This window comes from Ailuropoda melanoleuca, chromosome 7 (assembly GCF_002007445.2).
Source record: "Ailuropoda melanoleuca isolate Jingjing chromosome 7, ASM200744v2, whole genome shotgun sequence".
NCBI classification, from domain to species: domain Eukaryota; kingdom Metazoa; phylum Chordata; class Mammalia; order Carnivora; family Ursidae; genus Ailuropoda; species Ailuropoda melanoleuca.
Window position 1 is genome coordinate 77,845,332 of NC_048224.1, and position 25,409 is coordinate 77,870,740.

At 36.0% G+C, this 25,409-nt stretch overlaps 1 long non-coding RNA gene across 4 annotated transcripts in view; it reads right to left on the reverse strand.

Moving 5' to 3' along the window:
* LOC117803080 overlaps positions 1 to 25,409 on the reverse strand; it is a 101,454-nt gene that overhangs the window by 22,794 nt on the left and 53,251 nt on the right. For 2 of the 4 annotated variants that reach the window (XR_004626703.1, XR_004626702.1), the window contains exons 4-5: positions 20,270 to 20,349; positions 13,053 to 13,262 (exon numbers count right to left, since the gene is read on the reverse strand). This is a non-coding gene — a long non-coding RNA (uncharacterized LOC117803080). Of the gene's footprint in view, positions 1 to 3,128; positions 3,507 to 11,293; positions 11,382 to 13,052; positions 13,263 to 20,269; positions 20,350 to 25,409 lie in introns of those variants that run through there. The other 2 variants (XR_004626705.1, XR_004626704.1) reach the window with 2 other exon arrangements.

Sequence of the window (25,409 nt, forward strand, 5' to 3'; positions counted from 1 at the left end):
AACTGGAAAAACTATGCTAAACTGGTAAAGAGAAACAAAACTAATCCTGCAACTGCACTTTCTTACTAAAACAAAGTTCATGTGGTTCTTCTCCAAGCTATGGGAACATGTGTTTAAGAGTTTACTGAGTTTTAACAGGCCTTGACCAGCTGTCAAAACCACATTATTTACTTTCAGAAAAGGCAGATTGGGGACCTCTGCAAATAAGTCCTTACATAAAAGTAACAAAACTACTGCCAAAAAATTGTCAAAATCAAGTCCTTGGAACACTGAAAATTAACCAATGACTTGCAAGAATCTCGGGATAATTTATTCGAGAAAAACTGCTGAACCTAGGTGAGACCAGCAGAGTTCAGGGCATTCGAATCTGACCTGTCCCTATCTCTACCTCCACATTAGGGGGTATCTCTAATGTAGAGATGGATTATCTCTATTAGCTATTAGCACAAATCTGGAAAATACCAAACGTGAGAATTTCCTGAAATTGAAGCCTGCATCATTGCTGGGGGTGAAGGGAAAATAAAATGGGGCAACCACTAGGAAAAACAGTTTGGCAGTTCTTCAAAAAGATAAATAGTGTTGTTGTATGACCCAGCAATTCCACTGCTGGGTATGGACCTAAAGGAATTGAAAACAGGGTCTCAAACATACACTTGCATGCCAATGTTCATTGCAGCATCATTCATAGTACCCAAAAGATGGAAATACTCCAAATTCATCAGATGAATTGATAAACTAAACATAATATGTACAGATAAGGGCATATTATTTTGCCATTAAAAAGGAGTGAAATTCTGATACATGTTATCACATGGAAGAGCCCTGAAGATACTGTGTTAAGTGACATAAGCCAGACAAAAAAGTACGAATACTGTATGACTCTGCTTCTGCATGATACCTAGAATAGGCAGAACCATAGAGACAGAAGTTACCAGGGATTTGAGGGCACCTCGGTGGCTCAGTCATTAAGCATCTGCCTTCGGCCCAGGGCGTGATCCCACAGTCCTGGGATCGAGCCCTGCATTGGGCTCTCTGCTCCTCTGGGAGCCTGCTTCTCCCTCTCCCACTCCCCCTGCTTGTGTTTCCTCTCTCACTGGCTGTCTCTCCCTCTGTCAAATAAATAAATAAATAAAATCTTTAAAAAAAAAAGTTTAAAGAAGTTACCAGGGATTTAGGAGAGGGAGAGTGGGAAATATTGCTTAATGAGCACAGAATTTCCATTTGGGGTAATGAGAGGTTTAGAAATAGTGGTGATCATACAACATTGTGAATATAATCAATGCCACATATCTGTACACTTAAAAATGGTTAAAATGGTAGATTTTATGTCATGTATATTTTACCACAATTTAAAACAATACAAAAAGCCCCTTCCCCAGGTCTCTGAGCCTTTCCAGCATCATTCACTTAGCAATATTTAAAAACTCTCACTTCTGTCTTAAATAACTGTGGCTGCCCTTTAAAGTTATGTACATTTATTTGACCTTTGTAGAAGATAAAATCATAAAGTCTCCATTTTTTATAACCTTTCCTCACACTTAAATTTGTGACAAATATTGACCTTCCGCTGCCATTCAAAATCTGCACAAAGTGTTTTAATCTCCTCTAAAATATCCTGCATTTTCAATCTTTCTCTTATATGAGAAACTTTTCTTTGTCTGTGTTTGAACTTTTCCTGGTCTCTCAGGTTGGAGACAAATGAGAAAATGCACTTCAGGGAGAATATGGCAATCTCTAAATATACTGCGGAAGCTAAATTTTTGCTGTAGGAAAATCTGACATCTTTCTAATTAAAAAAAATATATAAAGTAGGTATGTGTTTTCCTTTTTTGTCTTTTACTTATAATTTCTAAGTCTCATTTTGTTCTTTGTTTCCTTTTTGCAGTACACACTTATTCTCATTACTGCACAGAAGTAGTCTCTCTAAAATTCCATTCTGTGGCATCTAGTTATTTCTCTAAAGTGTCTTTTAATTTTTAATTCCATCTGGTGAAGTCCTGGCCACCTCCCTCAGTGTCCGCCAGGGACTTAATGAAAATGCTCACTAATCCATCTCACAGGTCAAACTTGTCATCTACCTCTCAGGACTCTGGGAGAAATTAATGAGATCATCGTTCCAGTGTTCTTTGAAGACTTGCATTTTAGAAGAGCGATGCCAGAAGTCTCCAAAGATTTGTACTATGAAATTGTTCATTGAAAGATGAATTTTGTGATTTTTAGCAAATGGTGAGATTTAGGTATAGAAAGGAATGGACCTGGCTGTTGGAAAGTTGAAACATAATAGTTAAACCCAGAACACTTACTGACACAGCTATAGAGATGATGTAGGGGTTGGTGGGGAGTTTAAATAAAACTACTTGAATGTTATAACTAATCCTCCAAAAAGTTTATATTATCACTTATCATATCTTAGGATAAACAAGATGGAACTGATACAAGAGTGATAATACTCAGATCAATATCAATTCATTGTTTGAATATTTATTTTTATAATACAATGTAATCATTCTTAGAATTATTTTTAAGTTGCTTTTTTTTTTGAGAGAGAGCGAGAGAGTAGGAGTGGGAGGGGCAGAGGGAGAGGGAGAGCGAGAATCTTAAGCAGGTTCCACATTCACCGCAGAGCCTGATGCAGGACTCGTTCTCAGGACTCTGAGATCATGACTTGAGCTGAAAGCAAGAGTCAGATGCTCAACCAGATGAGCCACCCAGGCGCCCTGAGTCATTCTTAGAATGTTTTGAAACACATATGAAGAAGAGGAAATTATGCATAGCTTGTAAATAGAGTTTCACCGTGGCTATGTATATATATTTAATGATGCTGAATAAATACTATATTTTGAGTAGTGTGTGCTACTTTTAAACACATTTTTCATTACACCATACTATATAAAAATATTGAGCTAAAGGATAAACATAAAATGAATTTACCAGATTTCTACCACTGTTAATATTTTGATATCATTCAATAAAGTTTTTTAATATATTTCAATTTTTTTATTTTAACATAACTATTTCAATGACTTTATTACATAAGAATAAGTGCTCATTACACAAAAATCAGTAATTAAAATACTCAAAAAGAAAAAAATTTGAAATCATCACTAATCTCACCATACAGAGACATTCTTGCTAATATTTTGGATTATAGTTTCTCCATCTCTTTTGAGATACAAATATGTGTATATCTGTATGTGTGAATATAGATACACAAAGAGGCACATGTTATAGACTGAATTTCGTCCCCTCCCCCAAATTCATGTTGTTACCCCATGTGATAGTATTAGGAGGTGGGAACTTTCTCAGAGGTGATTAGGTCGTAAGAGCAGAGCCTTCATGAATGGGATTAGTGCCCTTATAAAAGAAACCTCAGAGAGTTCCTTACCCCTTCTACCACGTGAGAACACAGCAAGAATACAGGTGTCTATGAACCAGGAAGCAGGCCCTCACCAGAAACAGAATCAGCGCCTCAGTCACCTTGATGATGGACTTCCCAGCCTCCAGAGCTGTGAGAAATAAAGTTTTGTTGTTTATAAGTTACCCAGACTGTGGTATTTTTGTTATGGAAGCCCAAATATACTAATACAACACAAGTTTACATATAGAGATATACACAGAGTATTTTATAATCACATTTTCATATCAATAAATAAATACAATCTAAAGGCTTAAAGCCTGCGTAATATTCCAATACAGGGAACGTGGATGTGGAAAGACAATGTATAAAATGGAAAGGACATAAGTTCTGGTGTCAAAATGCCGGAATTCTCTCATTACTCTCCACTGACTATGTGTCCTGGGCTAAGTTTTTGTAACACTGTATCTGTTAAATGACAGAGAAGATAAAATTGTAACAGAGTGAATGGTTATATCATGAGGATTAAATGTAATAATGCATGTATAAAACTTTGAAAGGGGCCATATAGTAAACACTTAATAGTGTTTGCTCATTTTTATCATTACGACAATTGAATAAGCTAATCTTTCTTTGTTAACCATTTGTTCCCAATTTTCCATTGCTGTCAACTATCTTGTGATAATTATCTTCATATGATATATTTGCACAATTTTTTCCTTATAAGACTGGAAAAAAATCCCTTAGTTAAGGGGAAGCTACTTTATAGGATCTTCTCATGAAGATCCAAGTACTTCGCTGAAACTATTATGTTAATTTTGTCTCCTACCAACTGTGTACTGGAATGGCTGTTGTACCCTTCCCACCAAGACTAAGCATTGTCATTTTTAATAAGTGTTAATTTGAAAAGAAAAACTTTAAAAAAATAAATTAAATACTAAATTTTACTATTTTTACAAATGTTTATCAAGTTTCTTTTTTTTTGGAAATTGGCTCCATATTTCTGTTTGAAAATTATTTTCCTACCTATCTCATAAGCTCATTTACAAAACCCTGGCCAAAGTCATTTCCTAAAAGGTTTGTCTTTGCTGTTCACATTGGTTTATTCTTCTCTCTCAATTTTGGAATCTTCCTTTCTAAGTAAAAGAAAAAAAACTGTCATCGAAGGATTTAAAATTTCTTTCCACTTTAAGATTTTCAAAAATATCAATTAATAAAATTTGTATTCTCATAAACTTCTTGTATCTGTCTTAAGATTATATTTTCTTTTCTTTTTTTTTAACCTGGAATCAGATCTTATTTTGTACTGAATTTTTAATTAAGTAATTTGATTATCATTGATCCCATTTCTACTTTTACTTCCTACAATATTAATTTCATTTCTGCTACTGAATTTGTAGTATCCTTACTATCCTAACTTTCCAGTTGCCTTCTTATATCTACTAATTCTCTCCTTATTGATTTTAATTTTTATTTCAAAAAGCTGCAATTTTTTCTAAATTTTTATTTTGCTGAGAATTTCTTTTAGAAGAAATGTTTTCCTCTGAGTCTTGAATTTACTATGTTTTTCCTTTCAAAAAACATACATGTAATTTTTATGCCCTTGAAGATCAAAGAAGGGTTTGAGTATACCAAATGCGTGATAATAGTAATATTTAGTAATTTAGTATGTATTAAGTACCTACTAACTGCAGTCTTGTTACATATATTATCTTATTTTCCTGCAACTCTTCAAGGTAGGTATTATTATTATTATTTTACAGATAATGAAATTGTATTTTAGATTAAGTAACTTGCTTATTGTTATGCACACATCTACTAAGAAGAAAAATTGTAATTTAAACAAATGCCAAATACCACTTTCGTTCCCACTCCATGTGCTATTTAAGTAATTACTTTTTTGGGTCACGTTTAGTCTAAAGGAGTTAATGTTGAAATACAAGTTATTAGCAAAGACTTACAGAAATTTGTCATCTATGGGAAGAAATTATCATAACTGAACAACTGTGATAAAGAATCAAAATGTGCTCTTTCAATAATAAGTTCTATGTAATTGAAATGGTGAGACTATTCCAGCTGGGCTTATTAAAACATGTGTTCAGACATGTTATATTTAGGGACACAGAGAAAGCTGGTCTTGCTATAGCATAGTGTTTATTTTGGGCTAAGTGTCTACATAGGGTCATATTGTTTCCAGAATGGTAACTGAGACTTCTAGAACCACACCTCTGCCTCTAGAATGACTTTGGATATTTTAAATGTCTGAATATCAAATTTTATTCTGTTGAAAATTTGGACATTGATTTTTTTTCAATAAATAAATAGTATTAAAAATTGTATTAAAAATGAATTGTAAATTCAGTCAAAGAATCCTCTGTGCTGGTGTTTACTGTGCCTGTATTTGGCCAAAGATACCAGAATGAATAACACTATGCTGCCTGTTTCTTGCAGCTCAGCAAATCACAGTCTAGTGGAGAAGACTCATACATATACAAATCATTATAATAGAGTCATAAACATGGAGTACGTGCACAAGTAGGTTTACAAACAGTGGTACATATCCAAATAGTTATAATACATTGAGGAACATCCTATTATGGAGTCATAAACACTGTGTTATAGGTATAGACCACAAAGGAGTAGTTAATCCTATCTTTGTGAAGAACTATGAAGGCTTCGTGGGAGTGTTGATTTGTGATAAGAGCCAACGAAATTAATAGGATTCTGTCAGCGAGAAAGGGGGAAAGCAAATGACCTCTTTTTAGTTTTTTCTTTATTTTTCTACCTTAATTTCTAAGAATTTTTCATGTGTTTGATATGGTGAAGTATTCAATAACTTGAAGTCATATTTAGAGAACAGGTGTTATGCCTGGAGAGCAGAGAGCACATGGGGTCGGTCATACTGGCCATAGAAGGATATTGGACTCCGTACTATATTTCAGATCACAGACGGGTTTTTAAAAAAATTTTTTTTCACAGTGTTTTTTGATTCTCCAAAACTCTTCTTATGTTTCTGCTTAGCTGAGGATGGAGTTGACTCTGATCTGTATTAGCTACGCGGTAGATTTAGGATCAGGGGGTCAGACTGCTCTTAGTATTTTTAGAGAATGCGTCCAAATGGGAAAAGACAATTTATATTTAAAATAAAGCAATGTTCTTAGAAGCTGCCCTCTGCTCCCTCACCTTCCCATTTGAAATCAAATGGAACAGGAGACTGCCCAGATTCAGAGTAAATACTTCAAGGTGATTTAGGATCCTTTAAATACAACCTAATCCCTGGTCTTACTCAACAGAAATCTAGAGTTGCTTTGAAGATCAGGGTACAGCTAAGAGGTGCCACAGTCAATAATACTACACGAGTTCGATGGCAAATTATAAAGTAAGCAAAGAGGGTTTTTTTATGTTCTCTGCCTTTCTTTTGGAAAGCTCTCTCTTTACTTATCCCTGGACCCTCCTGTTTTGTGGCATCTTTCCTAATGTGCTTCATTTAAAAAAAGTATTTGCTCTCAGGCAGGGGTCAATTCACCTAAATTTAGCTGATTATAGTTAAAACTATGCCTTTATGAAAAGGGCACCCTAAAAATTCAGACAGACTTTTCAGGTCAAAGGAGGCAGTCACTGAAGGAATGATTTCAGGTACCATTATAGACACTTGGAGTGGATATTTTGGGGCCTGAAAAAAGCTAGTCCCTCTCTAGACAAAACTGCACCTATCTGGTATAAATGACTAAGTATAATGGAGCAGTTAAAAACTTTGATTTGCAATAAATAGGCTTGGAATGGCATTTGCTCGAGTTCAAATTCTGGTACTGCCACTTAGAAGGTGTGCAGATTTTGTCAAATTTCTCAATATTCCCTGGCTTCTTTCCTCTGTAAATGGGGATAATAGTATTTTAATTGCAAAATCAGTTAATTTATGATAGAATTCATTCAGTGTTTGGCACAAGATGATAAACAATAGATGTTGTTTTCTTTCTATCTACAGTGCCTCTTAGGTGTTGCATGGTAATCTTCAGAACATGTATGTTGAAAAACACTGGTACTGAGTATGAAGTTCAGGTAACAGCAAATTTCCCAGGACAGTTTCTGAAGTTGATATTTGTGACAGTTTGCAAAAGCAACCACAAATACTTGGGAGCAAATCCCATTAAGAGTTGAAGTTTATGTCTTCACTTTTTATCAACTGGCTTTGTGACTTGCTTAGACCAACATAACGTAGCCAAATGAAGTTGTCTGTTTTGATCCTGTAACTGAAAATTTCTCCAAGATTTCTCCCTCACAACTTGCAGAACCTTTTCAACGCCATCCGAACCAGGATGAGCTAACCTCGTAGAAGATGAGAGATCGTGTAGCATAGACACTAACCAGCCCAGTTTCGCTCCCCTAGACCATCTGGCAGTTGACTACAGATATAGCACGAACCCAAGCAATATTAGCAAAAGTACTGCCTAGCCCAAAAGATCAATCTGCAGAATTTTGAGACACATAAGTGATTGTTGTTTTAAACCACGTTTTGAAATGACTGGTTAAGCAGCAAAACCAAACTGATTTAATGCTACAATTAAAGCATTATTTAGAATTGCAGGTGCTTTTTTGATGTTGGGTAAAAAAGAAAAAAGCTTTTTAAAATGTACTCCAGGGGCACCGGGGTGGCTCAGTCGACCAAGCGTCCGACTCTTTTTTTTTTTTATTTTTTTATTATGTTATGTTAGTCACCGTACAGTACATCATTAGTTTTTGAGGTAGTGTTCCATGATTCATTGTTTACGTATAACACCCAGTGCTCCATGCAATACGTGCCCTCCTTAATACCAATCACTGGCCTATCCCAATCCTCCAACTGCCCCCGAAACCCTTGTTTGTTTCCCAGAGTCCATAGTCTCTGGTGGTTCATTCCCCCTTCTGTTTACCCCCCCCTTCATTCTTCCTTTCCTTCTCCTACCGATCTCCCTGCTATTCCTTATGTTCCACAAATGAGTGAAACCATATGATAATTGTCTTTCTCTGCTTGAATTATTTCACTTAGCATAATCTCCTCCAGACCCGTCCATGTTGCTGCAAATGTTGGGTAATTGTTCTTCCTGATGGCTGAGTAATATTCCTGAGCGTCCGACTCTTGATGTAGGCTCAGGTCATGAGTTTAAGGTCGTGGGATCAAGCCCCGCATTAGGCTCCATGCTGAGTGTAGAGCCTGCTTAAGATTCTCTCTCTCTCTCTCTTTCTTTGCCCCTCCCCCCACTCAGGCTCGAGTGCACTCTCTTTCTCTCTCACCAAAAAAAAAAAAAAAAAAAAAAAAAAAAAANAAAAAAGAACTGTAAATCACCCTTGGCATGTTACATGGGGTATGTGTGTAAAACATTAGTTCAATGGTGTGCAGCCTACTTTTAAGATTAGGTTTGTTCAGTTTTAGTCATTTATTTCATTATTTGTTTCTGGTTACTTTGCTGTTATGTCAATTTTTTTGTGCTTTGAAACTGTAGGTAGCTTAACTATTGGGAAAACTGTAGGTAGCTTAACTATTGGAAAAAAAAATAACGCAGTCTTTGATGATTTTTCACTGAAATTCAGTTGATTTATGAAGTCCAGGATCCCAGCACTGTGAATAGTACCATAGATGTAAAGATGGAAAAAGAACCATAAAACTGTAGAAAAATTAAGATATTGATTTTCTGCTTTCAGCTAGGCAACCACATTAGATTGGAAATTTTTATAGTGAGATGAGTAGATTCTGTGAGACTCCAAGATACAATTTGACAGGTTTTTGTTCCCCCAAAGTTGCTATTAAAATTTATATAAAGTGCTTCATCGATCTATCTTTAACTCGTGAAGAAAACTTGTTAATTTCTCACAGATGCTTACAAATATTTATGACTTAACAAAGAATACTTCAATAACATTTGTTTTTGCCTAAAATACTAGGTCTAATTTTATGCTTTTTAGTATATTCACTAGACTAAATTAACTTTGTTTCACTCAGATGATGAAATTGATTTATAAAATTTGAATTAAAAAAAGTAACCTAGAAATCATCTATTCTAATTCTTTCATTTTATAGATGAGAAAGTTGAGGCCCCGACAGGTGGGGTTTCCCCCCCTTTAAAATTTTCCCTTTTGGGGCGCCTGGGTGGCACAGCGGTTGAGCGTCTGCCTTCGGCTCAGGGCGTGATCCCGGCATTATGGGATCGAGCCCCACATCAGGCTCCTCTGCTATGAGCCTGCTTCTTCCTCTCCCACTCCCCCTGCTTGTGTTCCCTCTCTCGCTGGCTGTCTCTATCTCTGTCGAATAAATAAATAAAATCTTTAAAAAAAAAAATTTCCCTTTTAAAAAAAGTAGACAACAAAACCATATTTTTAAAAAATCACAAGGTTGTTATATACATTTTTCCATTAATGAAATTGTTTTTCTATCTTGCAGACTTACTATTATAAGGCAAATCTTGAGATTTACAGTAAGGAGAAAATGGATCATTCTGGAGATGAGAAGTCTATAGAGTAGGGAAGAAAGAGGCTAGGAAGCAAGTGTCTTTCATAAATAGAGCAGAGAATTAGAAAGCCCAAGTGGCATAGTTGGAGGAGAAAACAAAGAAAGAGGGAAAATGGATGAGTGTCCTCAAATCCCCTTCGCTCAGTCCTTACTTCGGGAAACAGGGAAGTTAAAGCTAATAGTATACACACTCAGAAAGGTGGGGAGGTAAGTGTCCCAAAGCAGCTGGCTTGCTATTCACCTAGCAGAGCGTACCCCGGGAAATTTACTAACACTTACAATGTTGTAGACTCGGAGTGGTATCATACTCACACATTAGGTCCTGGAGGAAATATTAGATGTGGGTGAATGAAATGTATATATGATGGTTCTAATATGTACCCCCCTCCATTCTCCACAGCTTACCTATGTTGTGTAGGGAGAAGAGATATTCAGTGTCCAGTCGGGAAAAAGAATGAACTCTGGGTCCAGAGTAACAAGGGGAAAAGGGGAAGAAAAGCTCAGGCATATCTTTTTTTGGTTGTTTTTTTCCTGTTCTGTCTCCAAGTGGGTGGGCTTTCTTCATGGAATCAGAAAAAATAAGCAACGTTTTATAATCTCATTCTTCTTGAGGGAAGACCAGGAAAACTCTCCATCTCTGGACGAATCTGCTTCCATGCAGCTGAGCAAGTGTAGGCCTCCTCATCAGCTGGAATTGTTTAAAATAACTTTGCCTTGCCTTGGGTTGTGTTCCTCAAGACTCAGGTATGTGCTTGCCTTCCTGATTCTGGATTGCCTGTAGCCTACGACAAACAAATCTACTTTATTTAGCCAAATTCGTAGAGTTCTGCATAAGGTTTTGTCAGTAAAGTTGAGTGTTTATATGAAGCATTGTTTTGCTCCTTCTTATTCTTTGAGAATGTTGTTCTGAGTAACCTCACACATAGAAGTGTATTCCTGGGGAGAGAATTTGGGTACTTGGCCAAAAGCCATCTTAAACTCGCATCATTCCTTTTTGACAAAATTAACTTCTTGCGTGCTGCTTAGGATTTTTCAGAGTGCGCTCTGCTCTCCAGACACTAGGTTACAACACAAAATTTGTGTCAATTTAGAGAGAGAGCCAGATAAAGTTCTGGGCCTATTCTATTAAAGATATCTTGCTCAATATTGATTTGTTGAAAAATTACCTATCTCTGGAATAGTCCCCTGAAGAAAGAGGGAATGTATAAGATTATATGTACATGTATCTTACTTAATTTTGTTAAAATAATTCATCTCTTTTTCCTTTTCAAAATGCTTCTAGGACTCCACACACTCACCTGCTATATTCCTCCCCGTGTCAATTTCTGGTGTCTTCTCTTCCTGACATTTCATTGTGGGAATGTCACAGAACCCAGATTTCATTACTTTATTCTTGCTTCTCAACATTCACTCCCTAAGTGGTCCCATCTAGAGCCATATCTTTAAATACCCACCTTATGTTAACTCTCAGATGTATATCTCCCGCCTTCCCTCTCTTCTGAATGTCAGACCCAACTGCCTATTCAACATCTCCATTTGAATCTAAAAGGCATCTCAAAATTCACATGTTAAAAATAGAACTTTCAATCTCCACTCCCAGAAAATCTGCTTCTCATTTAGTCATTTCTGGCTCAGTAAATGGCAGTACTATTCACCTCGTTGCTCAGGAAAAAAATAAATAAACCTGCAATACTATTCCTTTCTCATCCTCACACCTGCTATCCAAAGCATCAGTAAATCTGTTAGCTCTAACTTCAAAATACTGTCTATTCAGAATTTAGTTATTCCTTACTGCTCTACTGGTGGTCCAAGCCAACATTCTCTCTGCCCTGATCTGTTGAAAGGCCTCTTTGCAGGTGTTCGTGCTTTCACCATGCTGGAGACAGAAAGATGATCATGAATCAGAATGTATCAAATGTATCCCTGTTCTACATCCTTCAAATGGTTTCCTATAAAATGAGGAGGAATGTTGTTGGTACTTATGTCATGGTGCTGCTTTAAAGATTAAATAGCATTATCTATATAAAGCACTTTGTATAGTTTCTGACATAAATACTCAAGAAAAAGTAGATAATTATTATTATTCTCTTCAGGACAAGATTTCCCTCTCTGCAGCCCACCATGCACAGAAAGACAAAATTGCCTAAAAGCTTCAGGGTGCTTGCAGGATCAGATCATCCCCTCTGGCCTCAAACATGTGGTCCCTCAATCTGGCTCTGACCTATAATTCCAGCTTCACTGTCTATCATTCACTTATTGATCAACTATTTACATACCAGGAAGAGCACTTGGCCCTGAAGATACAATGGTCAATGCTTCCAAGTCCTAAACATCCTGTTTCTGCCACACTGAATGGTGGGAGATGGGCCTTGGGTAAACAGTAGCAAGAGGAAATTGATAATTTCTTGACCTGAGTTTTCAAAAATCCAGTTTCTGGGAGAAAATTGATTATTGTAGCAAAAGAGACTGTTAGCTAGAGAGAAGTTTCTCCATAGCAGACCAAAAAATAAAGAGGAGTCAACACATATTGGAAACCAGGTGTTCTCTATTCAGGTATGTTTACTTCCTTTCCCATTGCTTTACCTGGCATACTCTTAGACCGCCTTCAAGGATATTCTTAAAGTCACTATTCAGTGAAGCTTTCTGTGACACCCCCAGATACACAGACAGGTGGTTGCTCTATTCTGGTGAACCACATAAACCAGCTCATGGGAGCTCATCATTTGGAGAGATGAATAATTCTGTACAGCTGTGTGTCTTTTACTAGACTAGGTCTGCTAAAGGAAGGTGCAGTATTTTTCTGGAAAAAAAACTATTACAACTTTATGGGCATATAATTAGAATAAACATTGTGTAAGTTTAAGGTGTACAATGTGTTCACTTAATACATTTATATATTGCAAAATGATTACCAGTATAGTATTAGTAATACCTTCATTCCGCCACATAATTGTTTCTTTTTTGTGGTGAGAACATTTAAGATCTACTTTCTTAGCAATTTTAAGACCATGATACAGTATCATTAGCTATAATCACCATGTCATATATTAGATACCAGAACTAGTTAATCTTAGAACTGAAAGTCTGTATGTTTCGGCTAATTTCCCTCATCCCTCAACTTCTAGTAACCGTAACTCTACTCTGAGTTTGTCTTTTATAGATTCCATATATGAGTGATATCATATAATGTCTATATTTCTCTTGTGGACTTACCTCACTTAGCATAATGCCCTCAGGGTTCATCTGAGTTCTTGCAAACAGCAGAATTTCCTTTTTCCTCATGGCTCAATAATATTCCATTGTATATATCTTCTCTACATCTTCTTTATCCATTCATCCATTGATGGACACAGGTTGTTGCGTTTCTTGGCTATTGGGAATGACACTAGTGCAACTTCGTTTCAGTTTGGATCATCAGAGAGCCTGAGAAGGAATGCAGATATGCATGGATTATTAAGGAAACACTCTCAGAAGAAAGGATGTGAAGGAAGTAGGATAGGACAGGAAAAAGAGCTAAGTAAGGGTGTCATCTGTGTCGGGAGTCGTCCTGCAGGCTGAACCCACAGTGGACTCTGGAGCATGGATCATCCCACAAAATTGGACTTATTTTTAGCCACTGGCATCTGGACCAGTCTCTTATTGCCTGTTAGGCTAGGCCCTCCTGTTGAACCCAGGGCAATTCTCAAGAGGAGAGAGTAGCTGTGAGTCCTGGCAGCCATCACTGCAGCAATGGAGGGTGAAGGAGATCCAGTCAGAGCAGCACAAACCTTATTAATCTCTGTGTCCTGACATCGACTTTCTCTTTTATCATGTAGTGGACACTTCAAAAATATTTATTATATCTTTAAATCAATTATTGGATTACAACTATGAGCAAGGTGCTGTACAGTGTAGCAAAAGAGATACAAAGATGACTTCTTCACCTCAGTCATCCGTGGTGAATACCCAGTGGAGGGAGCTGGTGAGATAAAACTACTAAACCTAGAATACATGGCAGGATGTAATGTCTACAAGATAGATACATCAATTCTACGGAACTACGACCAAAGTGGGAATCTCATCTCAAAGGAATCAAGAAAGACTTCAGGGAAGAAATGGAACTTGTAATCTTAACGTAACACATTGATTCTGAAAGGAAAAAAGAGATAAAACTCCAACTGGGGAGAGCTCCATTACAAATATCATTGAGACAGAAAATTTCTGAATGAGGGAAAAAGAAGAGGTCACTTGGCTGCTGTCCGGAGCACACACTGCACGGTGTCCATTTCATAGTAGAAGACTTGTAAATATGGCCAGAGACGAATTGGGGGTATAAATGTGCGGGAAGCTGAGTGCTAAGCAGAGAAGTTTGCCCCTAGGCAATGGGAAGTCGTTAGAGATTTTTTCAACATGAAAATGAGCATAACAGAAAAGGGCCTTAGTTTTAACCTAGCAAGACTAGTTTCGATCGGGGAGGAACTNCGGGGAGGAACTAGAGGTAGAAACTGTTTGTAAGGCAACATGAGAGCATGTTTTGAAATTAAATGACTTAATCTCTCTGCTTTTTCATNGTTTCGATCGGGGAGGAACTAGAGTAGAAACTGTTTGTAAGGCAACATGAGAGCATGTTTTGAAATTAAATGACTTAATCTCTCTGCTTTTTCATTTAAAGCTCCACTTTAACAAATGTTTATTATGTGTAATTTCATTTTAAAGAGTAAATGGAGAAGCAGATTTTCTAAACACTGTATTTCCAGGCCCTATGTAAATTCCCTGGGTTGAAGTACAGTTTAAGAAAAAGTACAATATATCAGAGTTTTAAAGTGTATCTGACCCCTAATATGTNTTTTAAGAAAAAGTATAATATATCAGAGTTTTAAAGTGTATCTGACCCCTAATATGTAATAGCTGAGTGTCGACAAAACAAACAAGTCTACAAAATGTAGACTTTCCACTATTTCTTTCTTATTATTAAAATATATTCCATGGTGATGTTTTAAATTTATTTTACTATCTTAATTAGACGTATCATAATACTCAGCTGCAAAAAATACTTATTTGGAGTTCCTTAGAAGCTTATCATAAGGAGAGACAGTAAGTAATCAAAAGAAGTAAAATGCCCAATCTTCAAAGAAAAATAAAATAATATTTATGGGAACATTCTGTGTACTGGGCTTTGCTGTGTTTTCACATACAGTATCTCATTTATTCTGCATGTTCAGTAAAAGTTCTCATTTTAATTCTTATGCTATTTAAATGATCTACATTTATATACCTAGTAAATAAGAGTCAGATTCAAACCCAGTTGTGTTTTTTTTTTAAGATTTTATTTATTTGCAAGAGGGAGAAAGAGAGAGAGAGAGCATGCATGAGTGGGGGGAGGGGCAGAGGAAGAGGGTGAAGCAGACTCCCTGCTGAGCAAGGACCCTCAGGTGGACTTGATCTTGGGACCCTGGAATCATGACCTGAGCAGAAGGCAGACACTTAAAACGATTGAACCACCCAGGTTCCCTCAAACCCAGTTTTAATTACCAAATTAAGCTCTTTCTATATCTCTATTAGCATACACAGCATAGCATCTATACATATATTACATCTATCAGTGGACCAAGGATATTCACATGTAAAAATTAGTAGCAACATATGGCAGCAATTGTTAAAGGCTAGGGGAATGGTGATGTAGGAAATCCCTGCCAGTATGTAGCTTCTATAAATGTTGAGATATATGTAACATACTCTCTCCCATTCACAACCCATTAGAGTTTCCACCTCTGCCCCAACAACCTCTCCCACCCTAGGATATGGGTCCATAGAAAAAAACATAATCAAGTTTACAGACAATACATAGAAGAAAAATAATGATCATACTGAAGGCTAATGTGATATTATTTATAGTTATTTAGGATTTTTTATGTTTCACAAATCAATTAGCATGAATTTGGTTAATTTGTTAGTTTAAAATATGCATATTAATTATTAGTGTAATTAATTTTACATTAATGGGCGTGTTTAAATACTTTCAATCTGCCACGCATAGAATTTTACTTGGAATGAATTTATCATTGCTAATCCTCACAAAATTCCTCAAGATAAGGTTTATAATAACCATTTTATAGTTAGAAAATTAAAACTGCAAAAGGTTAAGTAACTTGCCCAAGGGCACAGATTGCTAATTTTAGAAATAGTGAAGTGTCCAGGTCTCTGTTACAGGGGCATCAGCTTGAAAGAGCCCGTTACTTATTTGTAGAATGTTACTTGAATTAAAAACTAATAACAGATAATGAAAAGCTTATGTATGATTAAATGACCTGAAAGCTAGAATAGTCACTAGGATTAGTTTCCTTTTGAGGCTGTAACAAATTACCACAGACGTGGTGGCTTAAAATAGCACACATTTATCATCTTATATTTCTGAAGTCAGAAGTTCAAAATGGGTCTAACTGGGGTAAAATCAAGGTGTTGGTGGAGCTGTGTTCCTCCTGTAGGTTTAAAGGACCATCCATTTCCTTCTCTCTTCCAGCATCTAGAGGCTTCTCACATCCCTTGATTTATGGTCCTCTTCCCTCTTAAAAGACAGCAATGGCTGGCCAAGTCTTTCTTATGCTACATCATTCTGACACTCTTTCTTATGTCTCATCTTCCCCATTTAAAGAACTCCTATGATTACACGGGGTCCACTGCGATGACTCAGGATAATCTTATCTGAAGAACCTTGACTGGAGCATGTCTTCAAAGTGCCTTTTGCCATGTAAGGTAACTTAGTCATTGGTGTTGCAGATTTTGATACAAACATCCATGAGGTTCATTATCCTCCCTACTATGGTCAGGAAGGGCTTTCCAGAAGAAAATGAAATATAGAGCCTGGCTTTGACTGTTAGAGAGTTAGGGTCAGGACATAATCATCAGAGGCAACAATAACAGATGAGCTACAAGGGGAGACTGTTTTGCAGTGGTTGCTCTGGGGTCAGGACTACTGTCTCATTCCCTAACTAGTTCTATGATTTCAATCAAGTCACTTGAACTTCCAGGGTCTCTACTTTTTCATCTGTGAAATGAAATCATTGGACTATGTGGTCTCCATCTTTTCTTTTCCCAGTCATTTGAATACATATTTACATTTTGAATGATATATAAGTGAGTGTATTTTAAAAGGTGGATTGGTTAATTTCAAGCAGTATATATCATGCCTGCAGAGGGTGCTTGGCTATGTCCAAGCATGAGATAGACATTATGCATCCTGTGTTTAGCTTAAACCAAATCTTACACTTCCCTTCGGATATGGCCATGTATTTTTATTTTTAGCCTTGTTCATTCTGCAACATAATGGAAAGTTATTTGTATATTTGCTATCCTTTCTTGTTCCATAATATTTTATTTTATTGATATTTTATTTTGTTTATCATAACTTTTTCATTTAATTGAATTCTTACTTAAATATATTCTTTCCAATATTTTAGTTTTATCAAAACAAGGAAAAGGGAAACATACAGAGACTCATGTTGTTTGTACTTATTAGTATTTTCTAGTGTTATTTGTCATCTTTCTGAGATTTGTGCTATTCTCTCTACGTAGCACCATTTTTTCACATAAAAAAAATTTCCATGCCAGAGTTTACTTCACCCAAGCAAACAGGCCTGCTGATCTAAATTCAAAATCTACTCCCAGATTTGTTCCAAGACCTGCAGTTCTGCTGTCCATATTACTTTTTTGGATTAAAAAATATATTTTCGTAAGCTCTTATTAAAAGGCAATCATTTTGCTCTGAAAGAAGTATGCTGACTTGATATCATCATAAGTATATTAGTAAAGAGCAGAGAGCAGGCCTGAGTAAACAGGTCGAAGAACTTTCACATTTTGGATGAAGATGAAGTGGAGGAGGAAAGGTCCAGGTATGGGGTAGTGCTGACTCTTTGCAATGGCTCTCCCACTGACGTCTTTTTTGTTCTCTAGATGGCATCTTAGTTGGGTCTTCTTTTTTTTTTCACTCAGTGGACTATTTTTTTTATAATTTTTATTTTGTCATATTGGTCACCATACAGTACATCCCCAGTTTTTGATGCAATGTTCCATCATTCATTATTTGCATATAACACCCAGTGCACCATGCAATACGTGCCCTCCTTAATACCCATCTCCGGCCTATCCCATTCCCCCATCCCGCTCCCCTCTAGTTGGGTCTTTATTCCTATTTGATACATAGGCTCTGACAGCCAAACCCCTCTTTGAATCTCCCCCCCTCCCCATACTACTTTGGATACGCCATCACCCTGCTCTCAAGCTTCTGTTGTTTGTCTCTCTCCCATGTGAGACAAAGTTCAAAGGCTGGCACAGCATGGCCTGTATCTATCTTTTTAATCGAGTCTCCACTGTTGCCAAAATGTCTACTCATTGTTCCTTGAGTATATACACACTCATTTCTTCCTCTCTCTCAAAATTTGTTCTTAAAGTAAGCTTGGAATTTTTCTTCTTTCTAAATCTTATCTTCCCAGCTCTGCCGGGAGCTTATCATATTTCTGTAGTTTTCATGGATTGATACTCCCTTGAAAATCAATAGTTTGTTTGTCACAGAACTAACCGTTGGTTTGTTGTTTTAAATGTAGGTTGCTATTCTTCATGTATTCTTCTATCTCCCCAACTACATTCTCAGTTCCTCAGGAATGAGGGACAGGATCCTTACACTTTTGGCATTCTCAGGCCTTAGAACATAGCCTTGTTCATAAATGGTTGTCACTAGAAGTACACGATAGAGATCTAGAAGGAGATACTGAGTAGTTTAGAAACCCTGAGATTGAGGGGATCACCAAGATAAAAGTCATAACAACTTCTAAGATGCAGGTCAAAGCACTGAACTGAGACCATGTCAAGAGTCAGTACAGGGATACAACAAATAGTAACTCCAATTTTTCCAAATATTGTTATGTTTGTTAAAACTTTTTAAAACTCATGGGGGCTTAGACAACTTCTAGATAACATTCTTGGGGATAGGCCAACAATCGTCCACTTTGATGCAAAGATTCAAAAACTCTGATATATCATACATGCTGGAGTTCTTGTATCACCAGAAGTGATCACACAGCTCAGTTCTAGTTTTCTGTATACACGGAAATTATTCTTTTCTCAGCTGAGAATAGGTATGAAGTCACTTTTCAAGAACTGGTTCAAATATTTCTTTCTCTAGAAAAATCTCTCCAAACCGCGTCAGAATAGACATTCTTGTCAATGTGCTCCCAAGACACAAGCTACCAGTCTTGTATTATTAACATGTATTATTGTTTTACTTTATAGTTGACATTTCTATAATTTTTGCTAGCCCCCAAATTTCTTAAGGATACCTTTCCTCTTTTATTTGTTTATTTTTTTGGTGCTGGGAAATTTGCACATTAAAAGTATTCCATAAATGTTTATTAATGTGTGTTTTAAGAACATATGGAAGTTGAAAACTTTTACCACCTGATTCTACCCTCAGAGGCATCTGTCAGGCTGTAAGCAAACAGAAATCTACAAAACCAACAAAAAAAGTGATCAGTAACAACAGTGAGGCTGAATCATGCTTCCTTGAAAGTAGAATTATACTATATTCAACTTTGTAACCCTCACCATGGCTAAAAGAGCTCCAGGCACATTTTACATGCTCAGTAAAGATATACTAAATTAATGTTTAAATCCTACTCTGACCATGGTAATTCCAGAAGTGAAGAAGAACTAGCATCAAATATATGATACTCCCTAGCCTGTGACAACATTCAGACAACAGGGAGGATATATTAGTATCATTTTGTCCAGCTGCGTTGAATTTCTGATGCTCTTGTCTCTTCCACATTGATGAAGCTATTAGAGCAACATCCATAAGTTTTTGAAGACCTCCTCAAATTCTGAATCTTTTTCTGGTAACTGCACCACAGATTATAGGTAAGACCATGATTTCTACCAAAGGATGTAACTTTATATGTCATATTACAATACAATGACCGTATTACAAAATGTGTGGAATCCAAATGTCAATGTAATTGTGGATGCTTAGAATATCATCCCATTTATAACGTCATTGAGCTGACGAATGTAGGCAGCCATAACTGACATGACATCCTGGTAGGAACATCAGTGTCTATCTCCATGACAGGAGAACTTTTTCAAATTTACCAACAGCATATCTGATATCAGTTTATTCTCCAATAGCAAAAATGGCATTGTGTGTAACAGAATTGTGAATAATTGTAAGGCTGCTGCTACTTAACTGTACCAGATGGCTTAACTATAGAGAGATTCAAATGAATGGTATTATATTTCTCAGACATCTGGAAAACTTCTAACAGCATATGGAACGCAAGACCGGCACTCCAGCATTTTTTTAATGGCAAAGTTATTAACATTTGCAAAAGTAAAACTCTCAAATGCCAGCATTTTACCCCATTCATTGTTGTTCAGACCTTCTACAGTTTTCCTAATATTACCTTATGCAAAACATTTTTTATATGGAGTAATCAACCATCTATAGATGATCTGAAATTTTGTGGCACAAGAACTGTGAGAACTGAAAAAGAAAGGGAAACAAAAGTGAGTAAAGTATAATTTAATCTTGATATGAAAATAAGCAATGTTCTTTAAGGGCTGAGTATTTAAAAAATAAAATAAATTAAGGGAATGTGCTCCCCCAGATGCTTAGTTAATTCACTCACATTTGACTTATTATAGTTCTGTTTCCAAATTTAGTGCTTAAGAAAATGGCTTGGAATATACACAGACCTGATACTGCTTTCTTCTGGCATTGTTCAATTTATGTGTGTGTTTGTTCGTTTGTGTCCCACAGTTCACCTTATTGAGGAAGAGTGGAAGGATCATATCTCTAATATACTTATGGATTACTAAACAAATTGTTGTAAATAAAATTCATTTAAAATTGTGTAAAATTCTTTCAATTAATATTGTAAGAATTAAGTAGGATTAAAAATAATCTCTAGGGTAAAGGTGGAAATCAGTTTAATTAAGATAGTATCTTAGCAATTATCCAATCAATAATACTATATGACCAATAATGCATAAATAGAACTTTAACATTTTCAACACAAGTCAAGTGATGAAGTCTGAAAATAGAGAAGAAGGAAGGAAGGAAGGAAGGAAGGAAGGAAGGAAGGAAGGAAGGAAGGAAGGGCAGAGTACGTGATAAAGCCAACCTGAGAAATAAGAACATTGCAAGAGGAGATACATTGGAAAAGATGACTCTGGAAAGTGGAAAACCTGAAGATATTGCAGTCAGAGTTTGGCATAGTCTATGTGAAACACCTTCAAATGGTAATAAATGTGTTATTTTAACCAAATTGTAAGGTAACTGAAACGTAGAGGGGTAAATGAGCTGATTTAGTCAATAATCCTTGAAGTCAGGTTTGTGGGGGTTTTTTTTTAATTAAAAAATTTTCATTCTATAAACACCAATATTTTGAAAAAGATAACCTTGACAGTCCATTATAAATATTAGCTTATGTTTAGAAAAATATGAAATCACCATTTAAATTTAGTAAAATCATATTAATGGTAACAGAATTCTAAGTATAAATCTTAAGCATCATAGATATAAGTATTCTACCACTCAGCTGATGTCTTTTATTCAATTTTATAAAAAATCCTGCATATTTTACACACAATGTCTATTTCAGAGATCAGGTCCAATGCATATTGTTATTCTTCATCTATCATTCTAGTTTCTATTCTTCACTTACAAATATTTAATAGATGCAAATTACCCAATGAATGAATTTTTCTTAATTTAGGATGAAGTACTTATCCATTTTATAAAAAAGTAGACATACACTTTCCTTGACTAGAATAGCAATTTAAATGTCACCTTCTGGATATCAGTCTAGTTCCAGTGAACCAATAAATAGTTCTTTAAATTGCTGATTTTCAGTTCATCAACTTTAGTCTCTTTTTTTTTTTTTTTTCTTTTCTCTCTCGGACAGTGTTTCTTAGATTATTCAGTGGGGCCTCTGACAGCAATATTATCACACACATTGAGTATGAAAAATTTGCAGTCTATGTCTTGCATCCTAGTAAAATCATTAAATGGGTACTTTGTTACAAGTTATAGATATGATTAATTAATTATGCTCTGAAGTAGCTTTCACTTGCATGACTATACAGATCTGTATAAGACAGAGATATTATCTATTATGCATTCAAGCATCAATCTCTAAGGCAGTTAGAAAAAATGTACTTTATTAAAACTACAACTAACTTAAATGAAATAATTCAAAATGAGGGAAATATGAAATATTTATAAAGTTAAATCCAATATATGCAAAGGTTCCCTTCAGCATTATTAGAATCACCAAAAACTGGAGACAACTCAGAGGTTTTTCAACTAGTTGAAAACTAGTCAATGAATAAGCAAACTATGATAAAACTACATAATGGAATAGTGGTACACACAACAGAGATGAATCTAAAATATGATACTCTAAGTTAAAGAAGAAAACCCTAAATGGAGCGCCTGGGTGGTGCAGTCGGTCAAGCAACCAACTCTTGGGTTTAGCTCAGGTCCTGATCTCAGGGTTTTGAGATGGAGCCCTGCATCGTCAGGATCTTCTGCTCAGAGTGAAGTCTGTTTGAGACACTCTCTCCCTCTCCCTCTGCCTCTCCCCGCTGCTCGCTCTCTCTCTCTCTAAAGTAAATAAATAAATCTTAAAAAAAAAAAAAAGAAAACCCTAAAAGACTACATGTAATCTGTATGATTCCATTTATACTACGTTTAGAAAAGGCAAGACATAAGTACAGAAAACATATCAATAGTTGCTAGAAAATGAGGGGTAAAGTAGAGTATTTGATAATAAAGGGGCAGGAGATTTTTGAAAGTGATAAAACTGTTCCACGTCTGAATAGTTGTGCTGGCTGGCCAGCCATACACATTTGTCAAAGCTCATAGAGCTGTATGCTAAAGAGGGTGAATTTAAGTTTGTAAGAGTTATACTTCTATAAATCTAACTAAAAAAATAAAAATCTTTACCTTATAATCATGCATGATACTCTAAGAAGTTTACAATATCACATCTGTAGTTTTCTAACCAAAAATGTATTACCTCAATCTAGTCATGAGAACACAAAATGACAAATTGAGGGGCATTCTACAAAATAACTGTGCAGTACTCTTCAGAATTATCAAAGCCATGAAAGTCAGATAAACACTCCAGAATTGTCAAAGACTTGAAGAGACTAAGGAGATTTGACAACTAAATGAAATTTCAAGTTCTGGATGCTGGACAAGAAAATGTATTGGTAGGACAACTGGCAAAATTTGAAGAAGGTCTGTAATTAGTTAACAATATCATATTTGTGTTAATTCCCTGGTTTAGCTCATTTTACATTGCTTATGTAAGATGCTACCATTAGAGAACCCTGGGTGAAGGGGAGGGGCACTATGCATACCAGTTTTAGCAATTTGTAAGTCTAAAATTATTTTAAATAAAAAAGTCATAAAATGTAAATGGCATAGAATTTCACTTTCTTGGTAGAATGTATTAGATAGTGGTAGTCTTCCCATTAGTAACAAGTTTGTATAAAACGTTAGAAATTTTTAAATGATATTTTAAAGCCATCATAGAGCTGTGGAAACAAAAAGCACTAGATGACCTTAAACACCAAACAAGGAAAATACTTCCCTATATGAGCTGATAACTACTGGTCCTTTACCCTGAGATTCAGACCTGAGCTGAGATCAAGACACAAGTCAAATGCTTAACTGACTGACCCAATCAGGCACCCCTGGCCCTTTTATTTCCTATGAGAATCTGCCATGCCTGGGCATGATAAGCTTTTTATTACAAGATTCTAAAAAGAAGATAAAGCAGCTGAGATTTTGATGGTTATTTGGGTTGAAACCTAGAGGATGCTCAAATAAATTGCCTACTTTACCAACTAGGACATTTGCAGAGTCTGAAATGTCACAGGAGACAAGGAGTGTGAGCGTACAAGGTAGGGTCAAATCACCCACAGTGTAGAGGTATGACCTTTCTTCAGGATTCTAGGTGTCTGTTGCTATATCCATCCTCTAGATACTTCCAGAGATCCAATACTTTTTCTCTATATGCCACAGATCTCTCCAAAAGCACGAAGTATTACAAGTATTATGGCCAAAAATGTAAGTCTTCTGGAGATGGTCTGAACACACTACTGGACAGTCATACCAGAGGGAATTGCAAACAAATCCATAAGCATTCGCTCCCTCGAGATATTTGCCACATTTCAAGTCCACATATATGAGTGGCTTAAAAGCTAACTTAAAATATCCCAAGGTCACAACTTTCCTAGTGGCAGAGGCAGGAACTGTTGGTTTTCCTATGAAGCCCACATGGGCCATATCCAAGCTGGGGTGGTGCAGGAAAAACAGAAAGAAATTTCTCACAGACCTACAGTTTTAAGGAGACAAAGTCTTGCTAGAAGGATAGCTCTGAGGCAAATAAAGACAGATGTCACTTGAGTCTAACTGATAGCTGAATTATAATAACATGGATGTAATCACAATATTATCATATCTGCCTAACAAAGGTAAGTGTGAACTATACCTAGGGAAAAATAACACTGATTACTACCTCTTTAATTCCTTCAATAAGGTATGTAGCATAGAGTTAAATATAGATAGATAGATTTATATATTATATATTATTTATTTATTCACTTATTTTTTGGGTATAGCTGACACACAATGTTGCATTAGTTCCAGGTGTACAACTTAGTGACTTGACAAGTCTATAATCATGCAGTGGTCACGAGTGCAGCTGCCACCTATCCTGTTACATCGCTATTACAATAGTATTGACTGCATTCCTAATACTGTGCTTTCTATGCCTGTGACTTACTCACTCCACAGCTGGAAGCCTGTGGAATAAGAATAATTTAAAATTAACTCTGATTAATATGTTAAAGTAAACAGAGGAAAAAGTAGATGAAATTAATGGGAAAAAATGAGAATAAAGCCAAAGTAAGACCTGTAAAACTGTATAAAATTGGCAATCTGAGACTATAAGTGGTGCCTGAAATTAAAAACAGCAGACTGGACACAGCAGAAAACAGAGTAAGTGACATTGGATTCCAGATAAGAGAGGATAGAAAAACTGAAAAAATAGAAAAAAATAAAAATTCTAGGACAGAGTATAGCCTGAGATTTGTACGATATTGTCAAAAAGTCTAATACGTGTGTAACTGGAACCCCAGAAGGAAAAGCAAAGTAGACTGGTTCAGGAGCAGTACTGGATACATAATGGGCAATAATTTCCCAAAGCTGATTAGAGACGCCAATGGACGGGTTCAAAATCTTGGTGATTTGAAAGAACACAACACTGAAGTTTGTCATAGCAAACCACTTATATCAAAGACAAAGAGAAAATCCTACTTACAAACACGGAAAAAGGATACTTTATCTTTAAGAAACAGCAATCTCAAGTATACACATTTTCAAGTGTATATAAGGCACAGACCAAAACAGACCACACGTTGGGGAATAAAGCAAGACTCAAAAAATTTCAATTGAAATCTCTGATTACAATGGAATTAATCTAGAAGTAAAGAACAGAAAAACATCTAGAAAATCCCCTAAACATTTGT